The sequence below is a fragment of the Etheostoma spectabile genome, chromosome 2, assembly GCF_008692095.1.
Source record: "Etheostoma spectabile isolate EspeVRDwgs_2016 chromosome 2, UIUC_Espe_1.0, whole genome shotgun sequence".
In the NCBI taxonomy this organism is placed as follows: domain Eukaryota; kingdom Metazoa; phylum Chordata; class Actinopteri; order Perciformes; family Percidae; genus Etheostoma; species Etheostoma spectabile.
Window position 1 is genome coordinate 24,958,896 of NC_045734.1, and position 22,703 is coordinate 24,981,598.

The 22,703-nt window shown below is 39.9% G+C and overlaps 1 protein-coding gene across 1 annotated transcript in view; it reads right to left on the reverse strand.

The window, feature by feature from the left end:
* LOC116697203 (protein ELFN1-like) overlaps positions 1-22,703 on the reverse strand; it is a 108,853-nt gene that overhangs the window by 37,075 nt on the left and 49,075 nt on the right. Inside the window, 1 exon segment of the mRNA XM_032528520.1 lies at positions 4,529-4,601. The gene's annotated coding sequence lies outside the window, so the exon portion shown is untranslated.

Consider the following 22,703-nt stretch of genomic DNA (forward strand, 5'->3'; position numbering starts at 1 on the left):
TGGACTGATATGTACAGCTGTTTACTCCTTGGCAGAATAACAGTTATGCTTGTAGGAATAACACTGTGTGAGATCCTATTTAGACCCCATGACTTAACCTTGTGAACAGATTTAAGGGACACTGTGGAGTTTTTAACCACTAGTGACACTGCATGGAAAAACTTGAATTAGTGTGAGTCCCACAATTGTTTGCATCTCGTATTCTACCAGCACAAACATGACTCAAGTCAGATCTTGTAATGTTGACCATTAAAATAACAGCATTAGCATATTTTGCTTTTACAGTTGTGTAAATAGTGTTGTCACATACCTGAGAACAAATACTTTCAATGCAAAAAAATATGCAAGTTGTGATCATACAAGCCGTGAGTGTTGCCATTCTGTATACTGTCTTTGTTCCAGGATTTTTTAAGGTCAACATTTAAAATTTACAGGTACGTTTTTTGCTTTCAAGTCAAGTGTTACTTTTGTGACTTCCTTCTGCAGAGTAAGTTCAGCAAAAGCGGAATGCAAGTTATTAAAGGCAGGGTTGGTAACGTTAAAAAGCTAGCAAGATTTGGAAGTAGCATCTCCTCAGGGCTCCATCTAACTCCTCGCACTGCCCTCAGGGCTCTGACCCATACACAATCGTGCACAAGCAGAGTGGAGAAAGGGCCGCAATTTCACTCATAAAAACTACTTAGTATCTATGGCAGTGGCAACTTTAGCTGAGTTTTCTCCTCCATTCTCCAGTATACTTGCAGTAACTTATGCGGCAACAACACGCTTTCAGCGCAGGCTCGTACACAGGAGGGGTCAAATCCTTGCAGCAAGACAAGGAGGCATTTCATTGGTTCTTAGAATCTGATTTTATATTATATTCCAAATTTGTTTCCCAATTAAATTGTGCAGAAGACCCAACTACTGCCTGGATTGTGCTAACAAGGTTATTTCAATTGAATGAATTGACTTTGATCAACGCTTTTATATTAATGATGGTACGCTAAATAATGGAAGCACCTCTCTGAATAATGCAAAGATGTATTGACTGTTTTGTTTTGTCCAGGAGTACCCAAACTGGGAACTGAGTGTATACTGCATAAAAATCATTAGAAAGGTTAAAGTGTTACCAAAGTGATTCAAGTCTCTATAAATAAAACTGACTTAAACTGACCCTAAAATAACATGTTGTCCCCATTTCATATCACATATATGTGTCTATCTTTGTTTTGTTTTTTTAATATAAAGATCAATTTTTGAGGGATGTGTGCATTGCTTTTGTGCGTATGTATCATTTATTAATCCGCCCTCTGGGCAGAGCAGCACTTGTTTCTCCTGTCAGATATATCTGCCCTCTTGTAATCTGAAATTTCACCTCCTAAAAATCCCTCGTTTCTCCACACACTCCTCTGTTCACACCCAACCACCCCTTCTTCCTCTCTTCTGGCCACCTTTTCCCTCCCTCTATCTCGTTTCTATCTTATACACACAAGCTTATGCCAAGTTGTTAAATTTGAGCTCTCCATCATCTTTCCCCCACAAACACACACACAGAGGTAAACACAGCCCGCCAAAAATAGAATTCATCTCTGCTTCCATCTCTGATTCTAGGCTCAACGACACACACACACACACACACACACACACACACACACACACACACACACACACACACACACACACAGACAAACACACACACACACACACACACACACACACACACACACACACACACACACACACACACACACACACACAATCTCAACTCACAAATTGAATCTGTGGTCTTGACAGGGCAAGAGGACAGAATAAAAATCACCTCATTACGCACACTCTTACACACACCACACACACATACACACACACACACACACACACACACACACACACACACACACACACACACACACACACACACAGACAGACAGACACAAACATTCATGGGGACAGGAGGCCACATGAGAGCAGAGATGCTGTTTGTTGGAGAGAAGGCGGAATAACGGAGGGGCGGACGGAGCAACAATCATGTGCACAGTTGTGGAGGCAGCATGATGATTGTAATTAAACTGATGAATGATGAAGGTCACAGTGACAATATAAGCGATGAAAGTGATGATAATGATGATGTTCTCTCAATCGTTATTTCGTTCCTTCCCTCAGTGATGAAAATCGTGATTTTTCAGCTGCACATGAATGTTGTCGATGGTCTCTGTGATAACTCCAGGTCTGATTGACGACTTCCCGCAGTGCGACCGTGACTGCAATTTAAAAACCAAGGTACAGCTAAAGAGATTATTGATCATGGCAGACAGGATAGATATTATCTGCAAACTCTCCTGCTGTTAATTTTGTTTTAAGACTTTTTTATTTGTGTACAGCTCTGGTAGAAAATGGATCCTGGCAGGTTTTAGGGGTATAACTTTAATTATTGGAATAACGTGAATTATTTGGTGCAATGGAGGATACTTAGCCGAATGAATTGCAGACTGAAGTATGTTATCAAGGGATGTTAAACCTGCAATACTTTATATTTTGGCCACAGGGGAGATGCAGAAATAAGTAATGAAAACAATGAATGATAAACATTATAACCTTTTAAACTGGCCATGAGTGCCAATTACTGCGTAATGAGAAATGCTGAAATGCAATGTAACAGTTTTACAGGTAGAGAAGTGTCATTAAGTATGTGAACTGGCTGATATGGCCTATTGGCAAACAATTACCTAATCACACATCCAACAGATATTGAGCAACTAACATTTATTCAGAGTTGTGTTTTTGGCCACCTGGTGAATGTAAATCCATTATCTTCACTTTAATCTGGTTGTTTTAGCTGTTTTTGGTCCACACCAACAACTGGAGCTGGAAACAATGCGGTATACGTCTTAATACAGTTTTGGCTATAAAGCTAAATAAAAATGAGCTGAGGGGAATTGACAATATTGATTGATCATAGCCACTTTATAAGATAGCACAAGTTAACCCCTGAATCACAGTCCAAAATAAAAACAAACCCCCTATCAGTGAAACTCATTAGAATGAAGTCCACTTTGACCAAATGTTGTCGTGTTTATTTCCCTCTACTTCACACAGCGGTGACGTGCAGCCACAGATGGAACTAAAACAGCATTCACTGTAGCAACAGTCGCCTAAAGGTTTACAAAGCAAGTTAGTGACCACCGGTTTAATCCCCATTTAGGGCTGTGACTAAAATGTTAGAAATACTGAGGTCATGAGTTCAAGTCCCCCAAACACACCACACACAAAAAAACAACATCTTTAAAGTACTTTGTTTTCTATCTTATTTATCTAGTTAACTACTAAATTATGTATTTTATTTTGTAATTTCACTTCCCAATATGAAGGCTTTGAAGCATAAAAGCTGTTTCAAAGCCTCCTCCTCTTGAATGTTTACCAAGAAAAGGAATCAAATTGAAATAAACTGAGTCTAAACATACGGGATTTAGCATAAAATATCCACAATTTCTTCAATTTTTTTCTCTAATTGTAGAACATCACTACCCCAGGTTGCCAAAACCACAAATTCCCAGAGAAAACAGAGAAAATAGCCTCAGTGTCCTCCAGCTCTGTCCCGTGACTGACAGGATAAATCTGGGTGCAGAAAGTGAAAAAGCAGCATCACCACTGCTGGGATGCCCTTGAGCAAGACCCTGAAACTGCCTTGACTGCTGTTTCACACTGCTCACGGACCAATAGATCAGACTGTGCAAGATGTGAATGTGTGTAACCGTAACAATATTAACTTGAGATTATTAATTATGTAATTTAAGGGAAACCTCAACACCGAAACACAGCAGCTAACACTCTGGGTGCTCCTCCCTTACAGATAGCTACAACACCATGTGCTGAACCAGTGGCCACACTGAGATGATGCTTATTTGGGACAAGTTTGGGTGAAAGACAGACCTCGATACGTGAGATGCTGAAAAATATAATGTATGTATAATGTATCCATACTATAATGTTCAATAAGAATAACATGATGAACTATAGCAATGTAGCTCGATACACACAGCTCTAAGCTGGGTGGACATCGAGCATCTCTGTTTTTCTGTTATACACCCTGTTGTCCTTGGATGGCTGTAACCCTTAAACCTTTGACAGCTCACAATTTTTCATAAAGTGAAAAGAAAATAGGATTTTCTGCATTTGATCTCTCTCACATACACACATACATACATTCTGAAAATGCAATACAAAATGCACTCTTGAATTTGTGACAGGAACGTTTTCCCAAAGGTAATAACAGGTAAATCACAAGATGAATAGCCTGTTCACTGTTGAGCATGTGTGTGTGTGTGTGTGTGTGTGTGCAGATTTGACTTCGTGCAATCCTCGGAAGCATGCTGTAGGTGTAACATTTATTCATAATATTTGCTGCATGCCATTTTCTGTCTGTACAGCTACGTTTTCTATTCTGCTGACGTCTTCTCATCGAGCAGCAAAAGGTTGGCACTCAGAAGCAGAGACAGAGAGCAGAATGGTAAACAGAACGGTAAAGAACGGTAAAACAGTAAAACTTTTTTACCTTTGCAGGTGGAGGATCTCTCCAAACCAACAGAGCCAACAGAGCCCTCAGTCTCAGCGCACTTTTCACATCACTAAGAGAGAAAAAAGGGGGAGAAGGGAACAGGAAGGGGTGGGAGGAGAAAGAGAGTGGTTAGAATGACATAGGTGAGAGATTTATGAAAAACATTTGGCAGCAGCACAGACTGGAAGTCTTGGACAGCTAAACAGCATCAGGAAAGAAAAACCTAGGGGTGGAAATTAAGTTTGGACTCCGCTTATATCCCCTGGTTACTGGGATGAAGTAAAACTAGTTAAATAGTTGTAAAAGATTTGATTTATATAACACAATTAATAGGACACCTTCAAAGCTCTACAGTATGTGTGTCAGAAAGGGGAGGAGAGATAGACTGACATATGGGACACAGAAGACAGAAGAAAAGCAAGGGATTGTAGAAATATGGTGTGTGTGTGTGTGTGTGTGTGTGTGTGTGTGTGTGTGTGTGTGTGTGTGTGTGTGTTTGTGTGTGTGTGTGTGTGTGGTGTGTGTGTGTGTGTGTGTGTGTGTGTGTGTGTGTGGTGTGTGTGTGTGTGTGTGTGTGTGTGTGTGTGTGTGAAGAGAAAACAGAGGGGGATTCCCATTAGAGAGACGGATGAAGGGACGGCTGAGGATGACAGCAACATCTGACAGTTGCCAGTGGTGATGGACAGAGAAAGGGAGAGGGAGAGAAAGAGCTCCTATTTCCAAGGCTAATGTGAGTCTCTGCCTCACAGGAAAAACACAAATTTATACGGAGACAGTTTACAACAGTCTCCGTCGCATCCACAAGTGTCAAGTAGACCTCTGTAAATTGTTGATTTGTTTCCTTGATCCCATTTCAGGGTCAACCATAGTCTGGCTATCACCAGACCAAACCAAGCTCAATAGATTTGAGACTGAGCTTTGGTCTGGGGAGTCTGCTCTGTAGTTTCTCTGCACAAGAGGCGTGACCAACGGGCATAGTTCAAATGACTCTGTATGCAGTTGGAAAGTCCTTCAACCAATCAGATCAACAATCCAGGTGATTTAGAAGCAACATGCTGTGCTTCGGTGGCATTCGGTGGCCGCTATGTTGAATGTAAACAAGAAGCTGCTTGGTCGCTTCTCTAAGGTCATCGTGTTAAACCCGCCAATAGCCCGCCAGGTAGATAATCCCGTTTGTGATTGGTTCCTGGGAATTGTGAGCTTGCAGCAGGAGAATTAAACGTGCAGATTTCCAGACCGAGCTGCAGGGAGAAATCAAATCGCCGGCAGAGTGGGCGGGGTTTGCCCAGTCTAGGTTAACCATAGACCTTGGTCATAAGTACCCTTTGACCCCCCCACCCCCTGACGGAAGAGCTGATTGTATACATTTTACGCAACGTCCCAACTTCATTAGAATTGGGGTTTGTAGTACAAATGAAAATGATATTCAAATACCATTCTAAGCTAACACTTAGATGGTTTAAATAAAAAAAATGGACAAGAGGTTATGCTTTAATGTTGCTATTTTCACACAGAATGCTTTACTTCTACCAGAAAAAAAAGAAAGTGATGATGAGGAAAGAGTTAAAGAGTTTAGCAAATTAACCACTAATTCTTTCAATTTGGCTGGAGTTGATAGAGGGTAAACTTCCCCAAACCAGATAAAGAGCAGGGCAGAGCCACTATCATTTCATTGCAATATCATTACACAGTGGAAGTTCCAGTACTGAACATGTACTTAACCTGTAACTCCACTAAATAATGTAGTTAGCTGATGACATGCCACATTTCATTTATAAATAATGCTATGTTATAAGCTAGTTAGCTAGGAATGCTTACATTTAATTTAGGGCAGACAAATGATTGGTTTAATCCATTTCTTACACTTTTTAAGTTAATGATCAATTTGTTGCAGGGCTGTGTGACTGAATTATGTTACACTATTAGGTTTTCATGATATTTTGTCCACTCCTGTAAGTCTGTTAAACCTAGTCCTCATGATATGTGTTACAGTATTTAATTGCAGCACATTTCTAAATATCAAGTGTATTTGCAGAACTATAATTTAGATTTACAAATCAGGAAATAATAATGTAAGCTAAATAATCTGATTATCTGTGTATTGTTGATTAATTTTAATGCAAAATGAATGATTTTATAATGAATGCACTATTCTGAAAAGTGTAGTCTTCCGTCAAGGTGCTTTTCTACATCATAACCTCTTTATGGTATAATTTGGCAAGCATAGGTTGTCATCTGAGCAACACTGTAAAACCAAATCAGTCTTAGATTTAAAAGTGAGTCTTTTCTCTGCACAATAATTATACTCATATTACATCAATCAAATCATCTTAAGATGGTCTCTAGCGCCACAAAATGACACATAGAAGTAACGTGATTTGAAACAGGACTAAATATATCTCTGCCAGTCTCTTGCCAGAGCATCCTTGAACCTCAGATGTGACACTTGCCGATGAACTTCCATTGCATATACACCTGATACTTAATAGTTTTTTCCACCATGCTATTTTCCCAACCATTTTGTCCCCTTCTCCGAGTACTTTACAGATCTCAAATTCTTGTTTGCCTAAAACTTGAGCGTGAAGGTTCAGTCTTGACCTTCCCTCAATCTCAGTCCCTATTTTCAAGTCTTGTAAAAGCAAGTCACAGCAGTCACATCTAAAATCCAAGTAAAGTCAGAAGTCTTTCTACACAAAGTACAAGTGTTTTTTTGGAGTTTCAGTGTTCAAAACTGTGATACAACAATAGTGTTTTCACTTAGCTGAGATGGTGTCCTCTCCATGCACAGGCCTAATACATTAATATTTGGTGTGCATGGGCATGTTCCAGGATTTTACAAGGTCAAAACGGACTTAAGACTTAAGTCTCAAGTTAAGTTAAGTGTTTAGGGAGTCAAGTCCCAGCGTCAAATGGTTAGATCTAAAGTCAACAGCTCTAGTCGTTGTACTATCTAACAATCTATTCAAGCTACTGTGACATGCACAATCAAAAGAAAAGAAAAGAAGAACAATTATGAAAATAAACAGCCCTGTTACACAACTGAATATACAGTACCACACAACAAAACACATAAACCACACACTGCAGCTATGCTTTTTTATCTGAAGCTGCTTCAGCCTGAGGATGTAGAGATGGACAGAACCAACAGAGAGAAAGCGAGAATGAATGAGGAAGAAAGGGATGCTGGGAAACGAGGGGGACTGAGTGAAAAGTCAAAATTGCAAACTGTTAGACTAATAGTGAGTGTTACAGGCAGCTGAAAAATACTGCTGACACGTGTAGCGATATTGACGCGTTTGCGCATTTGTCCATGCAGTCCTGTGATCGTGTTGGACAAAAGAAACGGTCTGACGTTCGGTCAACATACCTGAGTTCCCCTGCTCTGAACTCCACTGCAGAGATCAGTTTTTCATCTCAAACACCACAAACACTCTTTAATCACTGCAGGTGATGACGTCCTTAAAAACACAACTGCACACACACACACACACACACACACACACACACAACACACACACACACACACACATACTGTGCCATGAACCATGAAGACAGTTTTGTCTCAGAAGGATTTTTTGGCTTCAGTCTACCTGGCCATACCAGCGTCATTTGACATTAAAAAAAAAGAAAGAAAAAAAACTCACTGAAAACAAGACAAATGAAAATCATTCAGGTGAAGCAGCATGCAGTGGAAAAAGAAACAGAGGAGGTCTGGTGGCTGTGGTAGAAAAACAAAGAGAAACAAAAGGTGGAAACACGAGGGGAGAGATAAATGAGGAGCCCAAAGAAAAACAATAACCAAAATCGGAGGCCCTGATGCATTGCTGCTGGCAAATAAGCTAAACATAGAAACTACTACTGAACTGTCACGCACACACATACACAGACACAAACACAAACAACACTAACTAACTATTCCTTGTGCATCAGCAGTGTGTTTTCACCTCAGTTGTCCCCTTGGCTGCGAATGGAGAGGACAGCAGAGAGGAGCTGGTGTTTGTTGTTATCCTCACATAGTGTCTGTAAAGGCTAATAACACAGTGACCAGCGAGCCCAGGAGCAGTGTGAGTGAGTCAGACTCAGCTGGTCTCCATCAGTGGTAAGTCTGCCGCGTGGGATATCTGATTTGTTGTAAAGAAAAAAAAAGAAATACATTTGGCCCCAGGCAAGCTCAGGGCAGATTGAGTTGGTCATAGGAGCCTGGGTCGGACTGTGTAATTTACCATGTGATATACTGTATGTGTTGTTTTAATAATGAATGAATAATGATTTAAAAATGAGAAGTTTGAGAAGAAGATGGATAAAATATGAAATATGCAGTGATGATAACAAGGCAAACAGTATCATTTTAAAAACCAAATGGGTTAAACTGGTGGGAAAACTGGACTCTTTAGCCGCTTTGACTATGTGTCAATTTACTCATACTGCACTGTATTGTTGCTTGGACTGAACCAAATTAAGTTTTTCCCTAACTTTTTTTTTTTTTTTTGACCTCTGGTGACTCAGCCATCCCATCCTTTATTTTGCACACACTTTACCTAATGTGAAATGCAAGACACTAAATTACTGTAAATTCAGGTGAATTGAACATTTATTGGTAAAGAATGGGTGCACAATTCAAATGTAGAAGAAATGATTTCCTTAATATGATGTACTTGCTGGGGCGGGACATACCATAGTAAAGTATGTTTTTGGCTGTGATCTATTTGGTTGTGCTAGTGTGAAAGGGAAAGAAAACCCCATTTGAATTGCACAAAGGCGGCATATCAGGTGGCAGGTATGACGTTGACCAGGGCTTTAGTCAAGTTCACATGTGTCGAGTCCAAGACCAGGGGCCTCATTTATAAACATGGTGTACACACAAAAGAATATGTACACTACTCTGTAAGCAAGAATTGGGATTTTTTAAAAGCAAACTTAACGGAAAAACGGGCGGTCCTCCACAGCTACACTCTGACCCAGGTGTACGCACAAAAACGGGTGACTTGAGAAATGGCGACACCGATGGCAGATGGATAAAACTCGTGAAACTGAGACCATTGTGTAAAATAAATCAAAATATTGCCTCTCATCAATGATATGAAGAATTCACAAAGCTATTCTTACAATTAATATCTTAAACAATTCGATAGTATCTTGGTTTATTTTGTCTATTGAAAAATAGACAAAATAAACCAAGATACTATCGTAAATTCAAATGAAGATATATTCGCGAAAAAACTCAAATGATACTGTATATGGGCATAATATACACCATCATAGTGTTTTATACAGTGTTTATTATTATGGCTTTCGTTTTACTTTTGTTTTAAATGGTTGTTTTTATTGTAAGTCTAAAGCATGTTTTAACCATTGTAAAAGGCGTAATAGAAATACAGTTTTACTTATTACATGCTCCTTGCGCAGAACTATTTATAATTTACAATTATATAAATTCCCACCTACATAGCTTTTTAGATACAAACAAATTGATGGGTATAAAAAGACAGGCCATGCGTAATGATGCACAATGGCTGGTTTTGCAATGTTGGAAGATGTGGCAAATGGAAACCAACAGCAAAAAGAGAAACACTCGGAGAAACCATGTCATACATCAACTTTAAAGGTGCTCCAAGCAATATCACGCGTGTTTTAGGCCACAACACATGTTGTCACATACAGCAAACATCTCGTCACTATCCGCGAGCTGCCTGTCCCCAGAACACACTGTTAAAAACATGGTCTTTGTTGACAGCCCAGGGTCCAGCGTCCACAAGAAGTAACGTCACCCAACATCGCTTAGAGCACCTTTAATATCGGACCATTTCTTTTTAATTCGGGGCACGGTCCGACCTCTGTGGCTGTGGCATTAACTCCATCTGCAACATGATGTCACATGCTTTTTGGCATTAGTAATGCCCACACTGTGCCCTCCACACGTTTTCCTCTTTTTAACAAGAGCTACAACTTCACATTAAGGGAAAGTCCTTGGCTTTGTTGTAATGTATGAAATCTATTTTAAGATGACAATTTTTCTTTATTGTTTGTAATATTCAAAAAGCAAGTGCAGAGTAACACACTATAGGATCAAATTAGGCCATATTATTTACTTAAAATATGCAATGGAAATGTTCCCGTTCTTGAACTTATGACTTGTCCCGAAGAATTCATAGTACAAAGTGCTCACTGACATTGTGTCTGTGGCCAAAATGAAACTGATTAATACCTGATGATTGAGGTATATTATAAAGCCAAGCGTATACCAGGTGACCAATCTCAATGCCTGTTCTAGATGGATTTTAAATTAAACCAATACCCGTTTTCTGAATGAGCTTGCTTCATCAATGGTTTTGTTCTTAAGGAGGACGTAACTAGCATTTAGTGCTGGACTCAGTTGAGGCCAACTAGAGTATTTGGCAAGTCCAATATCCGAGTCCAGATACTAACAAGTCCGGGACAACAGAAAAGTGGCTTAAGTCTGGACTTGAGTACTACAGCCCTGACATTGACCCTCAGTTAGTTTTTAGAAAAAAAGGTGGTGGTGATATTGTAGTAAACTTCCATTTCTTTATTTTCACAGGTTTTAAAAGCTGGCAGAGATACAAAATTACTTTTCCATTTAGATTCCGCCAAGACAAGCCAAATGAAATTTATTATCTGTGATGTTCAAGATGCTGTTTGTAGGTGGTATTTTGTTGATCAACATCAGTACAAGCAGAAGATGTGCCGAATTCATGTGAAGTGATAATTATGTCCACGCTGACCAAACTGGCATCAGTCAGGTGTAGTAGCACCTGTTACAAAATATAAACCATTGGAATATCAGTAAAGGGTAAAGTTTCATAGAAGAGACAAACATTTTTGATGTCTTTGGTGGAATTTTATGTCCATGCCTAGGATGTGGTGACTTTAGAAATGCAGCTTTCCAGGACATTCAAGTGTCCATTTTATTCAGTTTTTACAGCTGCCTTTCATTTTTTCCCCATATATTATCAATCAATGACATTACTTCAGTAAACTATCTGCCCAGCTCCAAATAGCAAGCAGACACAATTAGGGATTAGCTGGTAAACACAGTGCAGCACTTAGCAGCTGAAGAGTCATATTTTCATCAGCAGTTAGGGAAGACCAAACCAGAGCTAGGAAATATTGGTCAGAGGAAATATTGGTCTTGGACATGTAGTCAGAATCATGACTCTAAATAAATGCTGGTGTTTCTCAGTGTCACTGTGTAATGTGTAAAAAACACTGTTTTCTAAATAGTTCACCTTAACAACTTCATAAGACGATCACATGTTGTGTTTACAGCTTGTTTAACTGCCCCCAAATGGCTTCTTCTTCACTTGATCAGCTGTCAACCAGGGCACTTGATCTAATACATGCACATGCAAAAGCAGAACTTAAATCTACTTGTGCAGCTCCATTACCTTCCCTTCCAACGACAAATCAGACCATGACTCGATCCTTCTTCGCTGTCGAGCAGAGACCCGTTGCTGTCAGGACTGTGAGTGTTTGGTCTCAGGAGTGTGCGATGTCCAATAGACTGTTAATGAATGCGCAGACTCGAGCCTGCTCTGTGGGACATCAAAGTACTCTCCCACGGCATTACGGATTAGTTTAGTGTCTGTGTGGACACTTAAGAATAAAAGCAAAAACCCACTGTTTTTCAAAGGACAAACTATGGATGACATAAGCTGTCAAATCCCCTCTAAATAGAAAGAAGAGAGCTCTCAGGGCTTTGCGACAGGGAGGACGTTAAGTCTGTCTAGAGTGAGCTAAAGTGGGCACTGGAGGATGGGAAGAACACCTACCAAGAGAAGACAGAGAACAATCTGCAGCAAAAACAATTTGAAGGAGGCATTGAGTGTGATCAGAAGAATCTAGCTGGCAGCCACGCCAAACCAAGAGAGGAACAAGTGGACTGCTACAGGGGAAACAGCTAGCTTGTAAAGTTTTTACAGACAGGAGGGGCAGAAAATATTACTTTCTTTCATTTGAGTATGGATTTATTTGCAAGGTAAAGGAGATCTCTAAAAACGCAATTTAATTTCCGTTGGACTTTAATATAAAGTACAGTCAGAATTGCAGCCATAGAGATCATAATTGAACTCCCTCGGTTCTGAGTAAAAGCGCCATTGTTCTTAGTCGTTACTCCCAGAATGCTCTGCTGGGACTTTCTCTGTCTGGCAGGGTGTCAAACCCACATCTCTGAGTTGCCTGACGATGTTTTGCCAGGCGTGGAGCTAATCTCTCCTCCAAACAAATGAAAATGGATAAAGCATCTGCAGATACAAAATGCCATGAATCACAGCTCACATTTCTCTCGTCTATCTGCATGCACAGTCACGGGGGGAAAAAATGTTTTCCATTTCCTGCTAACAGCAACACTCCCAGACACACACACACACGCGGTAGGGTCAACGATCGGCTGTTGCATACTGGGCAAAGTTATGAGGCATTACTGCATGACTTCAAAATAACACACACACACAAACACACACACACACATGCACATGCCCAGAAACACACTGCCTGAAAGCTGAATGCTGATTTACTAATGAGCTGTCATGGTGACAGATACTGCCATTTAATTGGCTGGTAAAGAAGGCAATTAGAATTCAGTGCATAGATGCACATCAGAGATGTTACAGTAAGGCTTTCCGCACATAATGTGTGAGAGTGTGCGCTTCAAAGTGAAATGCACATCGGGAGACCATAACCATGTCACTCGGTGCTTTGAATAATTAATTCTGGTGATCCTGTTTAACTGCTCGATGATCTGCTACTCAGGAAATGAGTAAGCGTGTTAAAGGGTGAGTTTGTTTGTTTCTCCGGTACCTATCTTCCTTTCTCCTCTTTTAAACAACTTTTACACATCCTCATCTTTCACTGTATGTCGATGACTCTCTCTTTCTGTCTCTTTCTCTGTTCCTTTATCTTCCCGTTTACTTCTTTCCTTCCAACTCCACCATCTGCTGGCTCAGTATGTCGCAATAACCATTTCTCCAGCTTTCCTTCTTTCTTATTCTTACTAACCCTGTCTTTCATTGGACCATTTCCTCTCTCTCTTCCTGTTTTCTCTCAATCATAGTTACAGCATTACTAAAGCAGGTTAAACAAGGTTTACAGAGTGCACAGTGGTAAGTCAGGGCAACACTCTGATAAACACTAGTAACACTGCTGTTCAAAAGTTTGGAGTCACCTGTTAAAGTGTTGTTTTTTTCTTTTTTTCAATAATGCTTTTTTAACATAGATAACATGTACAAACAGTATCAGACGCCAAAGGTAAAATGATAAATCTGCACATATGTCTCAAGTGTCTAATTTCTCTGAGCAATGATTTATTCTATTCTTATTGCTCAGACGTGTCCTTGTCTCTTTCTGCCTTTGTATTGTCAGTTGAACCATTGTACCGCATTTTGATGTCAACGTCCAAAACGTTACTTCAACCCTTCATACAAAATACCATCTGTTTGTTAAGAGGGCTCAGACATTGAGTACTCCTCTCAGCCATCTGACTGTTCCCAATCAAGCTTTTGTGGCAAGAGGTTCCAAACCAAACAACAGACATGTATGCAGGACAGATATCGCTCACTTACATCTTTGTTTAATGCTTGCAACAAAATGATTTCATTTTTTTTTTTAAATACCAGTGAAAGTAAAGTTTAAAGATTGGATTAAAGAATTGTCCACAACTTTAACTATATACAGCTTTGGACTCATTAGGCATTTTTTTAGTACAAAAATAAGAATAACAGAGTAATAAAGCCATGAAATGGCACATGCCAATTATGAAAACAGGTTTTTTCCAAGGCACTCGCCGTTCTTTCATTATTTTTGTAGAACTCAAGGTGCAACCTTGTCCGTTTTTTTTTTCCCGGCAAATAGAACGGGCAACTATGTGCAGGGTCTGACCAGTGTGTTGTATTTGTTGCTATCACGTAGCAACCGTCTCTAAGATAGCTGTTAAGGGTGTACTTTTCAGAGAAATCAAAGTCAAATCAGTCTGATTTTTGAAGTGTCTGAAGTTTTTCCTTGCCACTGTCGCACTGTTGCTTGCTCTGGAGGAAACTACTAGAACTGTTGGGTCCTTGTAAATTCTGGAGTGTGGTCTAGACCTACTCTATCTGTAAAGTGTCTTGAGATAACTCTTGTTATGAATTGATACTATAAATAAAATTGAATTGAATTGAATTGATACATTGATGCCATCAACCACAGGTAAGTTGTAGTATTCCAGTCGAAAAGAAAAGCCAGGACTAATGGCCTTACTTTCCTGGTATGTCTTCGTAGCTTCCTTTTCACGGTCAATTTACTGTACATGATGGTCTCAGCATCTTTGCTCGAGTTGCTAACTTCCAGTAGAACAGGAAACAACAAAATGAAAGCACTATAAAAATACAATACAAACTTTACAAATAGAACAATACAGTGTATTGGGATCATAAGTTGTTAAAATATGAGGAATTTGTAATTATCATTATTGGTGATGACTTTTAAGGATTTAGAAATTCCAAATAGCCTCTAATATTTAATATAATTCAATAATACAAAATCAACACACACACCAAACGGTCTGCATCTAATAAGCAGGCTTTTTGAGGACTGACACATGTATTATAGCTATTGTTTTGCACCAGATGAATGCATTTTACTACCAGAAATCCAATTTTTTCCTCCCCAGACACTTTTCTGGCCTGGGCTAAGCCCCAATTTTTTGAGATGATCACAACGCCTCTGCTAGACAGAATACTATAAGGGAGGATGGAACAACAACAATTTCAAACAAAAGTATAAAAAAATAATAAATGAGGACCATAAAAGAAAGGGCATTACAGTTTCATGTGTTGTTCTACTGGTTTTATTTTTGCCATTCTCAGACATATTTTGACATATTGTTCCCAAAGAAGTAAATACTGAATTTTGTTCTGGGAGTGTGTCAAATTCTTGGTAATTTACTTTTATTTTGGTAAAGAGCTTCCTATGTCTTTGTACACTCTGTAGTGAAACCAAAAATAGAGCTCTTTTTCTAGAAGACCTGACTCTGATGGAACTGTCTGATTTTTGTAGATTGCCAGGTTTGTCTTTGTCTACCAGTCTCAGGGACCATGTTATTGGCCTATGGTGCCAAGGTAATCTGCGCCTTGGCATTGTCTGTTAAGGGCTAAATTTAATAAAATTTTCCAGCTATAGATGGGTTTTTTGGTAATAATCTCTCTCCCTCTCTATTTGTTTCTTTCTTTCTCTTTGCCTTTTGCTCGTCATGCAGATGAATAACCTTAGTCCCATTACGTATGCATAATTGTATTAAGTGTGTGTGTGTGTGTGTGTGCGTGGTGTGTGTGTGTGTGTGTGTGGTGTGTGTGTGTGTGTGTGTGTGTGTGTGTGTGTGTGCATACATGGTATCTTGCATGAGCAATAAGGACCAAGCATGGATCAGTGACCTTCGCACTGTTGCATTTTTAAAGTAGGCTGTGAATAATAGATCAAGTTGGAATAAAACAGCAAAGGATGAAATATGTATTAAAATAATCTGAATTACAAAGATGGTAGTCCAGGAAGAGGGACGTGTGTGTGTGTGTGCGTGTGTGCGCGCGCGCGTGCGCGCGTGTGTGTGTGTGTGTGTGTGTGTGTGTGCGCGCGCGCGTGTGTGTGCGTGTGTGTGTATGTGTGTGTGTGTGTGAGAGGGATGGAGGGAAAAAAGGAGTCACAGATCTCAAAGGGAATGGACAATTAGATGTAGATGACACTAAAGAGGACTGCTATTTATAAAGATACAAGGCTCTGTAGCAACATTATGTACAGGCCAACATTATTAGGTAAAGGCATAGTTCACCCAAAACAACATACGCACACTGTGCCTTTTTTACGCAAACTATGCCTTTTTCTCTTTGCGGAACTAAAAAAACAAAACATAATGCTGAATATTACGTCTTAATTTAAACAGTGTTGAGCTTTTCAGATGTAACTTTGTGCTGTTTTGAGCGTTGTTTGAATCTATAAATGTCAGTAAATTGCAAAGAAAACTGATGTAGTGATGTAAAGAAAACTGATGTAGTACAACGATTGTAAAATTTGTGATATTGGAAATAAGGAAAATAATCAAAACAACCATAACACTGGTATTACCTACCCTAAATGTTTTGTGTTCTTAAGTATTTTTTGTTCTATGGATTTTATTTTGTTATCCACTTTAAACGCAGATGTACCTTATTTTGAAAGGAGCTTAGTCGAACGGAAACTCACAGAGATAAATAATGTTGAACGGGGAGAGTCAAAAGCAGCAACATGGTTTGGTTAATCAATTCTATGTTTGTTTGTGGGGATTCTGGGTGTGAAGTTAGCTGACTTTGTTTTGCTTTTAGCCAATTAATGTAACACAGCTATGATACAACAAGTGGATTTACATTTATTTTCCTGCCATCTACTTTTCTGTTCTAGCTTTTACGAAACAGCATTAGACCATCAGTCAAGCTGTTTCTTCATTCAGCTTGGATGCTGCCGAACGTTTCTTATTGTAGATCTTACAAAATAAAAAGATTTTTACTATGCAACCAGCAGCAGAACCTCCAACTGCTCACTACGCTTAAAAGGAAAGTTTAATTCCCAGCAACAATCGTTTTATCAGACTTCTATTAGTCAACGTCCAAAGTTTGACATGACCTATTAGACTTCTTGAGCTCCTCATTCTCCTTTACTTCATTCATGCGAAATTAGGGTCATACTTTCTGTGACTATGACTCTGATTTGACAACTCAGGACATGTTCTTCTTCAACTTTGCTGTGGAGATCTCCTGCCAATCCATTCCACGGAAAATCTATCGAAACTTCCAACTTTGAAGTCCTCCAGATAGCATATGATCAAAACAAACGAGTTCTTGCTCATCAGCTAACCATTGACTGCGCTGCTGCAGATGCTCATTAAATTCAGAGAGAACTCTGAGAGAGACAACCTTATGGCTGCTCTTTGCCTCGCACTGGTGCAGAGAAATGAGAAGGGAAGAAAATCTGCTTTGTGAAAAACCTCATCAGAACAACAACAGATCATCTTGGGTAAAGCGAAAAGCTCCCCTCAGATAGTTTATGTCATGTTGAGAGCAAACTTTGCTTTGTTTTGTTGAGTTTGCTTTCCACAAACAGCCTGCTGGTGGAGAGTTTTAAAAGGAGAAGCTGGCAACCAAGAGATACTCAGTCCATCAGTCAGTCCGTGAAAGAATCAATCAACCAATCGGTTTGCGCCACAAAAGCTCAAATGAAGGAAAACAAACAAACCAAGATACTTTTAGGGTCCAATACCACAGTTCCCTAGTCATCAAGTGATAAATTGAAGTCAGTCAGTGTGTGGCAAGATGCTCGGCTCCTCTGTACCTTTGTGCTAACTCTCATGACATATTTCATAAATCATGTCGTTTTTTATTGAGCGGTGAGAGAGCAAGAGGAGCGTCATCCAAAAAAACCTGGTCACCAAGGGAGCACAGACTTTGAAAAGGAGGCAATTCAGGTGACATTGAGGATGAAATGCATTTCACTTCCCATTGTCCTCAATATGAAACGGCCACAGAGACAGATGTTAAGAAATTCCAATATGTGCACCATGCACTTCACATCCTTTTCAACTCTGAATAAACCTCACAGTAATGCTGGAGAGGAACAGCTCTACTTTGCAGAAAGATTCTTTTTACATACTGTGCACTGTGCATATTTGTGTTTCTTCTGGAGAACAGTTCTTACTATAAATGATTTGCTACTTGCACCTAAGTTAAGACGATTGGTATTACACAGCTAACAAGACAAGGGCATTTGATTCAAGGAAGATTTACCAAGCCCTGCTATCCACACTTTCTGTCGAGACTGTCCTAGTTGTTCAGTACCACACTACAGGTAAAGGTGTAGAAGAATGGGTGTACACTTTATCCGCAGAGCATGTTTGCATTTAAAGACATTGTATACATTTCACTACATTTTTCAAGGACCAGGCTGGACGTCACCTATACAGAGTCTTCTTTTGTTTCTCTCTCTGTTTCTCTCTTTGTGTTTCCCTCAGCCACTCTTCCTTGCTATCTGTCACAGAAACACACACATATACACACCTCTGATTTCACGTCTCATCACCTCCGTGACCCACATAGACCAGGAACTAATTCACACAAGCCAGAAAGAGACAAAGAGAAAAAAAGAGTAACAGAAAGGTGACAGCAGGCAGACCGAACAAGGAGAACAGGGGCCTGACGCTAAATGAGAGGAAGCAGAAAGCCAAAGCAAAAGAGACAAGCAAGATGCAGGGGGATGCTGAAGGCGAGATGAGAGGAGGAATTGGTAGAAACGCAGGCCGGAAAAAGGCAAGAGGGAGGAGGAATAGAGCTGGATAATGTAGCCGGTAAGTGATAGACTGAGCAGCGGGAGAGGTAGAGCGAGGTCAGATGGAGAGATGGATAGAAGGAGAGGAGGGGTGGAAGGGAAATTTGGGTCGGCGAAGTGCAGCTGCATGGAGAGATAGCTGAGATGAGGAGGGTAAAAAGTGGGAAGAGAGACAGGAGGCAGGAAATCAGTTGAGCAGACAGAATGTAGAGTATGTGTAGAGAGGATAAATGGAGGGGGTAAAGATGAGAGAGAGGTAGAAAGAGAGAAGGGGATGAAGGAGGGGTGGAGCGGAGTAACAGTCATCAGTATTCCAGCCTTGTACTTAGTTTCCAGCCAAGACAAATGAGAGCCAACATTGAGGAGGAAGTGGATCAGCTGAAAACACACCAACCTATCCCTCTGTCACCCCACTCCGCTTTCTCCATTTTTCTCCCTATCACAACCCCTGCTTTCTCAAAAGAGAAAGAACCATATAGCTGCAGTACATCATATTGCTGGGACCAACAACACACACACACGCGCACGTACACACACACACACACACTCACACACACAGCACCATAAATAAATGGTGTTTCGGTGTGTCATGTTTACCCTTTTCCCAGGTTATTTCATCACGGGCGTCCTGTTTTGAGAGAACATTAGTCTCAACTCCCCCCCCACAAACACACACACACACACACACACACACCGGTAATATGGCATAAGTGGTGTCTTTTCCTGGTTTTAAAGGCTGCATTTCAGTAAAGTGATGTTATTTTCTGAACTTACCACACTCTTGTAACTCTTGTAACTGTTATTTGCCTTTACCCACTTAGTCATTATATCTACATTACTGAGGATTGTCAAAAAATCTCAACGTCAATATTTTTTTAAAGCACCATTAGTCAACACTACAATATTATTATGTTATGATTTGATACCATAAATAAATAAATTAAACTGAAATGTCTTAGCGGTATCGATATCGAGGTATTTGGTCAGAAGTATGTTGAATGTAAACAAAAACCTGCTTGCCGTCACTTCTCTATGGTCATTGTGTTAAACTCGCCAATAGCGCGACGGATGGAAAAGCATATTTGCGATAGGTCCCGGCAAATTTGTAATGGAAGCCGGATAGAAAACTGGACAGGTTTGCAGCCTGAACTGCAGGGCGAAACCAAATCGCCGGGCAGATTGGGCTGGGTTTACCCAGTTTATAAAAAAGATACATTTTGATTTAACTGAATAAGTTAAAACAGTTCATTTGATGCCACCTTCTAATACTTTTTATACTATTCAAACTAAATGTGTTACTGTAGTACACGTATAGATGTTTGATACTTAACCATACTCTCAGATTAAAACTGTTTACACAGATGAACAGAGCATAATATTCAAAAATATATTTGCCAATTCTACATGCATTTAAAGGAGGTTTAACAGGCAAAATCTAAGTCTATCCCTATATCTCCAACTTAACTTAAATGAAAACTTCACTAAATCCAAGTGGCTTATTTAGAATACATTTTCTGTGGCCCGACAACTTTGACTCTTTTTTTGTTACTGCATCAAGGCTTACATTAGCCTTCTGTCCCAGAAATGGATGTGATGTCAATAAAGTTGATTTGATAATCAATATATATTAAGTAGAACAATCCCAAACTGTGCATAGTGCTTCAGAACATTGTTGCAGTTTGTTTTTACAATTCCAAACACAGTGCATTGGTGTTTGTATTGGCTGTCCTTGCTAATCTGAGGGGTTGAACAAAGGTGAACCTGTCAGTCTGCTGGGAAATTGCACAAGACAGGAAATCGTGTATTCATCTACCGTAGGCTTCAGTCGCATTGAATTGAAGAGCTTATTTTCACAGACTGGTGCTGGAGAGACTGTACCTTTAGGCTACACACAGTGGTATTCGGTATGTGCACCTTACTGACAGCAGCTGTAAGTCGCCAGTACTAGTGAGCGAAATCCGCAATATTGTCTGTGGCAATACTGTATCAATAAATATGTTTGTCAGTTTGTCTGCTTGACAGTCCCATTTTGCAGCAATACAATTAAAGTGAGATGAACAACAGAGAAATGCATTTTAAATAAAACAGATGTACTGTATGTCCATTTGAAGTATTGTGATTGTATCGTAATGTGAGGCTTCTGGTGATTCCCACCCCTGTTGTACAGTGTACTTGGTTAAACATGTGAACTCTAGCTCAATCTAAATAATAACATACATGTCTGATATGCCTATACGTTTAAACTCGGTAGCCTTCTCCTTTTCTCTAGTCTGCCTGCATTGCAATTGGATCTCAAGGTAGGCAGAACTGGCAAACAAACACGTCACATCCCAAGTCAGAGGAAGCAACGCTGCTGTGTTGGCTTGTCGTGTTCTACCTTTGCCAAGTAGGAGGTTGGAGCCTTTTGAGAGGTTTGTTTGAGATACTGTAGCAGTAAGACATAGGGTTTAATTACTAGGACCTTTCAACTTGTCGGGCAGCTATATGACAGACTGTGTTTATACCATGGGTTGATGCATAGAGTGTATAAGTGAAGCCAAAACATCTCAATCGCCCCTTGGTGTCTGGCTTCCATATCTAAAATACCACCTAAATACCGGTTTAAAATACCACCCTCTCCATGTTAATGGATAGGACATTAGCCAAACTAAAAAAATGAAAACACATGTCAAATAAGTTTTGTCATCTTAATTTTTCTGACAAGTTTGGTTGTTATTAGTCATTTGATGCTATAAAAACAGGGTGAAATGTCATAATTGACCGCTGTGATTGACTTGTGATTGGTCAGACACGTGTATGGGTGAGAAATCAACACCACGTCTCCACCATATGGCTGCATCCGTAGCCGAGATATTTTGGCTTCACGTTTGTAAAGTGGGAGGAAGTGGAGATACAACGTCCTCCTTTTTTTTTTTTTTGATCAAGGATTCTACAAATGACTTTAAGTGCCTAAATCCACCATTTCTGTTCTGTATCATGGAGAACTTTGACCTTTTGTTGCTAACGCGGGCTGCGGGCAGCAGTGCAGCGTTGCTAAATATACACTTGAACACATGTGTTTTAGCAGCTTTGCTGAGGGTGAGAGAAACAAGCTATGATCTTGATGACACCATAATATCAGCATGAGCCAGTCACATGCTCCGGCCCAGCCACAGCCTTCAATCAGCTTTGAGTTATCCCTTCAGTGTAATCTCCCCTCTCCCTCTCCCTCTCCCTCTCTCTGAAAAACACATACAGCAGAACACACAGTAATGATTCCACCCACTCTCTCTCACTAACTGCCCCCTACTGGGTTTTCTTGCTCTGATTACGGTTTGTTCATACAAAAACAAAACCCACTGTGGGCAGTATGTACAATTCTGGCAGAAAATGAGGAGACATAGATTTGTCATCTCTCACACACACACACACACAGGGATCAAATGTGGATCAGAACAACTCTTAGAATCATCATACCAGACAGACACAACACTACCACTGTTCCTTATTCTCTCACTCATTAAAAGGATACATCCACTGATATTCCATATTTCTTTATCGTCAATAAATCCCATAAAAAGACCAAAATCAATAATTACTTGTTACCACAAACAAGTATTGTCTGTATTGTAAGTATTGTGTGTGTAGCCAAAGCCTAATACATATATTATTACCCTGCGCCATAGAGCTCCATTCTTTCCCCAAAACTATTAAAAAGACATCAATGAGTGTTGTTGCAACACACACCTTGCCTGATTCCAGACCTCTGAATGCGTGCCCACATCTCAGCGATTCATACACTGCATGTCTGGTGTTGTGCCCATTGACTGTTTTTCAATCCAGTTTTTAAAAAAGG